This window comes from Beta vulgaris, chromosome 2, assembly GCF_026745355.1.
Source record: "Beta vulgaris subsp. vulgaris cultivar EL10 chromosome 2, EL10.2, whole genome shotgun sequence".
Taxonomy (NCBI): domain Eukaryota; kingdom Viridiplantae; phylum Streptophyta; class Magnoliopsida; order Caryophyllales; family Amaranthaceae; genus Beta; species Beta vulgaris.
In genome coordinates, this window is record NC_079203.1 from 51,479,618 (window position 1) to 51,486,859 (window position 7,242).

Consider the following 7,242-nt stretch of genomic DNA (forward strand, 5'->3'; position numbering starts at 1 on the left):
AGGTTCTGAGTACACATCAATGAAAATTAAATTAAGTTTAGCATGATTTTGCTTATAATTGACATATGATCATTTAAAGATACCTACTATATATGTATATCATTTATCCTATCTCTTTAATCGGGTGAGAAACACCCTTGTAACAAAAACTCATAAATAGTTTAGCTGGTATTTTTGTTAATTTTCAATCTTGACAAATTTCAAATTTAATTATATCATTTGTATGATCATTTTTTATTTATCACTGACTTTATTTCTTAATTATGTAGATTTGCTGGAGATAAATATGTTCGTGAACAAGTTCGATTAAAAGTTGTTCGTTAAGCGAACAAATAAACGCTAATATAACTTTTAAACTCCACCAATAAACTAACCAAGTTCGAATATTTCTATACTCGACTCATTTATATATATTCATGAACTATTTGATGGCACAAACATGTGATTTTTTAAAGATATTACATAGCTTTTTGAGGTTTTTATTTTGAGGATTAATTGTTTTAAAACTATATGATGCCTTTAAACTATATTACAAACGAAAAGTATAAAAAGATGGTATTTATTTAAGTTCAACTTTAAAAAATTAAAACACTTTTGAAAAATGTAAGGAGGGAGTAGTATACAATGGTGTATATTATATATGCTTTAAATTACTAAATTGATGTTATTTAATTGGTCAAAGTTATACTTACTATTTCAATCTACCATTGAATTCAATTTTGAGAAAAGTTTCCTTTTAATTGGCGACTATCAAAAAATCAGAAAATGTTACAAAATTTAGATTTTGCTTGTTATTTAGATCAAGGGGATTCAACGCCACTACAGCTTTGGGTTTACATTGTTGGGTTATATGGAGAGTGTTAAGCAAGGAAGGCAAGGATAGTGCGAAGATACGAAGAATCGTTGCGAGCAAGTAAATGCCTGCCCCATGCGGGTGGTATTTTGGCCCGGGTGGGCATGGTACCTAGGCGGCGGGTGGGCGCCCAGTCTCTGCAAGATTTTCGTTTTCGGCTGAATGAGGCAAGAACTTTTAAGAATTTAGGCTCGTGCGAGCGGTGCTTTTGCCCGCGCGAAAGGTTTGGCCCGGGTGGGCTACCTAGTATTCTGTACATATTTTCATAATTTAAGCCTTGATCGTGCCTCTTGGATTGCTTTTAGTCCTAGAATTATAATTGCTCTCTTTTACGGTTTTTAGAAGGTGTAGCACACATTTTCATTGTTCAAACAACTTAGTATCTCATGTTTTCTAGAGTTTTAGGAGAAATAGGGAGTTTGTGGCAAAGGTGTGTTGTTCACCATTGTTCTGAATTGATTCCATAGTGCAAGTTTGTTGGTTTATTTCTCGAGGCTCGAGTCTGTGTTCTTTCCTTGCTCTTCTTTCCTTTGATTTTATTTCTTGTTACTTCAATTTCATGCTTTTTCTTAAGTATTGTTAATTGCATAATTAGTTGGCACTTGTTTCTAAATCACAACATACATGACAATTCAATTATAATAAGTATGCCAATTCAATGATACGTCATTGTTGATTCTGGTAGATGGCATTAGATATTTTTAGTTCCCTTTTAATTTTGGCCTATATAGTAGGGAAATTCATTCCCTTTCTCAAAGACTTGTTGTACCCTTCCTTGATTACCACCATACAACACCCACCAATATTAACCACCTTCTAAGGTAGGGGTTCTAGTCATGTTGGGGGGGGGGGGGGGGTTAGTGCAGGCGGGGAGGTGAGGGCTTGATAGGTGATCGAAGGATTGGCTGACTAGCTCGAAAAGTTAGCTTTGGTTGGTGCGGTGCTTGACTACTTTGTATAATAAGTTGTAGGGATTGAAAAAATTCTTGTTTTAAAAAAATCTTTTTTAGGTTAAAAGCAAAAAATGAAAGAATGAAAAAGAAAATATATATACCTAAAATCCTAGGTAAACTACGTACAATAATGTATATTTGATTAATGCAAAATTTATAGCTTTCACAATCTTGTACATACTACTTTATTGGTGTTGTTCCTTGCACCAAACATATAGGCTATAGCTAACATGAACACAATACCTAATTTACTAAACTTACGTTAAAATTTACCTTCGAGTTTTTTTTTTTTCCCATTTTGTAAAGGTAATTCGGTCATGCCCACCATCTTAATATAATCTCACAAAACTCTCTAGCTACTTGTCAACTCCTAAGTGTAAGTGTAAGATAACATAATTGATATTATTAACCATGCTTGCTACTTGGTTTCTTGGAACAGGGACTCCATTATACTCATTAACAAACATAATTATTTCTTTAAAAGCTGTTGTTAGATCACTAATTGACCTATGAGAGGCTGAGATTACAATGATTGGATGCTTTATCTCTGTTTTATAGTACAAATTCTCCTATGCATCTTCCAATAACGTGAACCCCATTATACCGATGAAATGCAATATCCTGCAGCCATGTGTTACTATGAAAAAGTACTCTCACTTAATTCTTAATTATGACCTAGATCCTCAACCGTATTTCTAGCATTTTATTGGCTAAGTATATTAATAATTAACTACATATAGGTAGCTAGCTTTAGTTCAACAAGAAAGGAAAGTGCAACCTTGATATAGTAAGCCAGGTGCCAAACTAATGCCATGTCATTACTCATTAATCTTTGTTGGTTTATGGTGTTAGGTTGCTTTTGTTGATTTTAGATAATATGTAGTCTATTTATAAGAACATCTTATATGCTTTTGGTTTCTTAACTATATTTTGTGTGAGATTCTTCTCCAAGAAGAAAAAACAATCCGTAATTTAAAAAATCATATAGATATAAAGGAAAAAACTCAAAGATAAACCTAAGAAATTGACACCCCATATTGTCACAATAGCGGAAAAACATATGGCAATTAGATCTTACAACCAAAAGTGTATAATACATGATAAAAAAAACATACAATATAAGCAGCAGTATGATAAAAGAACATGCATGCATTATGAAAAATAATATTAAGTGAACGAAATATATTGCAGGTCATGCTTCGAAATATGAGATTCAAGCATTGCCCTATTGTATAATGCCATAAGGATGGGCTAGTTGGGATATAATGTTTAATTTTTTGGTAGTATTGTGAATTTGTGATGGCATATGAATCATTGAATGGAATAATTTTCATCTCATCATTGTTGTTATCACCATAACTCTAGAAAAGATTGGTTTCACCCTCCCTAAATATTTAATATAAGAGGTAATTACCGTTCAGTTTTTTTTTTTTTTTCATTTACCACTAAAAACAATTACCTTAACATGCTAATATAACTATCTAAAGTGAAAAATATTTTGTCATATTTAATTATAGTTTGAAATTTAGAAATATATTATAAATGGTCTAAGGGGTAAGAAGCAAGGGAGGACAACCCCTGAAACAAAATCCAACATTAAGATTCTACCACAAACTAGATTTAAAATAAGGGAATAGTTTACAACTTTATAGTCTTAATAATTAAGGAAACTTTTATCACAAATTAAATTAAATTATAAGATAATTAGATACTACTAGCTAATTAAAAAATTCTGATATGAATTAGGGATCACAAACGTACGTGAGTCGTTAGCATAAATATTCTCATTAACTTCCTAGTCGTAGCATACTTCCTGAGTTCCTAAGCATGTGTTAGGTTTCTTCTCACATGCTCCAATTTTCACGACACTAGAAAAAAACAGTTTTAAAATCTAATATATACTCACATAGCTACAAATTTGACTAAGCTTGTTCAAATCACATATATCGATGCATTTGACTGCATGTCTGCATGTACATGAATTTCAATATATCTATAAAAAAATACATCCCTGTTTTTGAGGAGATAGTATCAAAAAGAACAAGAGATAGAGATAGCGGTGTGTCCATTACACCACTAAGTTATAGTAGTGTCCAATTATGAGAGGGTAACATATAAATATATACTCCATTTACACTTTGGTATATTTTATGTTGAAAAAAATTAGTGCAAAAATGCAGCAGCAAAATAAGAGAGAAAGTAAGAATTAGGCTCTTATAGGCAATTGTGCATTCATATTATTAGAGATTATGACTCTTTAAATCATTAGTACATTACGTTCATATTATCATGCTTTTTAAGATAAGGAGAAACTTTAACAAGTTGAGAGTAAAGGGAATCCCAATTATCAAGAATAGAGAATTGATTCTAAAACCTCGTGAAATAAGGAGACATGCTCCAATCATCCCCGACTCTCTATTATGCGTATATTATGTTTGTTCAAGTCAAGCTATTACGTGTTCATGAAAGCTTTTGTACACTAGGTGTATGTATATAACATGATGACTAAGTTCAGTCATCCCAAATTATAAGATTGTTACCCTTAAACATAGTTGATTTTCATATGCTTTGAAATAATTATATACTCACTCCGTTTTCTTTCACCCACTTCACTTTGGAAGAGAACCAAGAAATACAAACATGTGTGAGAGAAATTTAAAAATGTGGACCACATGGGTGGAAAAGAGAAGAAAACAGATAAGACGTGCAAACAAAAATAGATAAAATAACAGTGCTTAGATTAAAAAGAAATGGAACAAAAAAAAATGTGTAGATTACAAAGAAACGAAGGTATTAATATGTTATATAATATATTTGATATGCACAAAACATATAATTTGTTTGTAGCTCTACCTTATTGTTTACCTAGCATGATTAGGAAATTAGAAACCGTCCACTAATAATTTCATTGTAAATATCTTTATGATATGATATAGTTCACACTTTCACACTGTTTTTTGGGCCTTAATTTGGTCAAATTGACTTACTAAACCGTATGATGCACCTATTAATAGGTTTTGTTAAAATCATAATGCTAGGTTGAAAATAGAAACCACTATATTCTTCTTTTTTAGGATCACATGATCCTGTTTTTTTAGGGTAGGCGTAATGATCCATTAACAATGCTAATCGCGTTTTTTATGCCATAAATCTTGGTAGCACCAAGCATTAGTAAGCTAGAAGGAAATATTACCCATTTGCCTTTTGAAACATTACCATTATAGCTCGATAGTTCCACTCATGTAATGTGAAAATGAGATTGTAACTTGTACAGTATGTTTTAGGTCAGATAGGTATACTATTTTATGGTAAAATATTTGAAAAATTATTCACTAAAGAGTAACAAGTCGACTTTAATGAGAATCACGTGGGAGCCCAATGGTTGGAGCTTCCACCTGTTAGAAAAGGATTGAGGGTGACAAAGATGATTACTAGATGAACTATGAATCTTCTAGGCGTGTTGGGACACTTTCCCAAAAGCAATATTCCTACCCTACACTGAGCACGAGTTACAAGGAATTCACTTCCGAGATACAAAGAAGAACAACGAATATCATGCTCGTTATGAAATCCGTCAAATGAGAATAAGAAAGTAAGAATTTGTAGCAATAAATGAAACTTGTGCTATGGAACTTTGTGAGAGTTTTCTCTGGTTTCTTTTCTTTCACATGTGAAGCATATCAACAATTAGAGCCTTTGCAACCTTTAAAAGAACGCAAAACACAGCAATAACCGTCACCCGAAAAGACGCAAAACGAAAACTAGGGGCATGGGAGCTAGCGCTCCTCAAAGGAACGAGCGCTCCTTCTCTCGTTTCGTCATTTCACGTATTTTCTCCATTCCCTGCCGTTTTCGTGCGAGCGCTCCGAGCCCGAGTGAACGCTCTTTCACTAATGCATTACGTATATTAGTCAACTCTAATTCACACGTTACTTCAAATCACGACACCGAATCCTATGTGACTTAAAGTAACGAAACATGAAAACCAACACTCCGATACTCTAAATATCCAACACCACCTCCCAACCTCATGGTCGGGAGTTCGATTCTCATTAACCCCAAATTTGGAGTGTTTGTGTGGATATTTGCTTGTGGGTATAAATCCTTACTTTTCAGTCTCTGGAAGTTTTCTTATGGGTTGGGATCCCCTTGTTACTCCCTAACTCATGAGGGTTGAGCCTACTTGGCCAGTTAATTACCACATAAGAAAAAGTCATCTTTAATTTCTCTAATTTGCATTAAAAAAAAGTCGGCTTTAAGATAAAATAAAAGCACTCTGAATGTGAGATTATCATATACAAAAAAAAAAATTATTTTGCAATAGTATAGTAATTAAACTACCTAATAGAGATATCTTTTCTTTTATGGAAACTACAACAGAATTTTGAATAAGGTTAAATGTATGAAAAGCTCTTCAAAATTTGCATTGATTGCGTTAAACATCATGTAAATTGACCAGATAAATTTAGAGCATGTTTGGTTTAAGTCAAGAAAAGAAAAATGGTATCAAATAGAAGAGTGGAATGGTAACAAAAAATTTGTTATCTTTATTGAATGTTTGATTTATGATTTGGAGAAAAAAAAAAAGGAAACAGTAGCCATTACCACTAACAAATGAATTTTGTTACTTTGAGCGGGAAGGGAAGATAATAGCGTAGAAGAGTCCACGAGTAATAAGTAATGATAATAAATTGAGGTGAGGATAAACTACAAGAAGAAAGATAATAAGTATTTGACTCCATTTTTTTTCGCGTCCAAAAATATGGAACCAAACATACTCTTAAAGAATTTGGAAATAGATATGAGCTGGCTTACGTAAAAAAAAGTGAATGGTGTTAACTTTGGGTCTCTTTCCTTTTCTTCCCCTGCCTAGATAATAAGCCCACACACAATGTTCCAAGTTTTGGTCTACTTTATAACTTTATCATAGGCTTCATGGCCCAACTCTAATGCGCTAAATATGGCCTACAACTAGTTATACGGTACAAATAGTAATTGTTATACTAATCTTAAGGGGACAATCAAGTTGCGGATGTGTTAGGAATTGGGGTTGATTCAAGTGCTAAGCTTTCTCATTTTTCCAGCAAAGTCTAGGTTCAATTCCTACCTTAAGTATTTGCTTGGAATTTAAGGAAGGAGGGGTTGGGGGTGACTGGCTTATAATGGGCCTCTGGATGGGGCCCTGTGCGAGGGTATTTTGAGAAATTCTTCTAAAAAAAAGTTGCGGATGTGTTAGCCCATAGTGATAGAAATGGGGATAAATCTCCTCTAATTATCATCAAAACTTATTAGTTATGGATTGTAAGAGGCTATTTGCCATGATTGTTTAACTTTAGTGATACTGTCGTTCACCAAAAAAAATAGTAATCTTAAGGATTGAAGTGTACCCCAAGAACTAGACTTACAGTAAAAATATGAGATCGATTGACCTCCTTG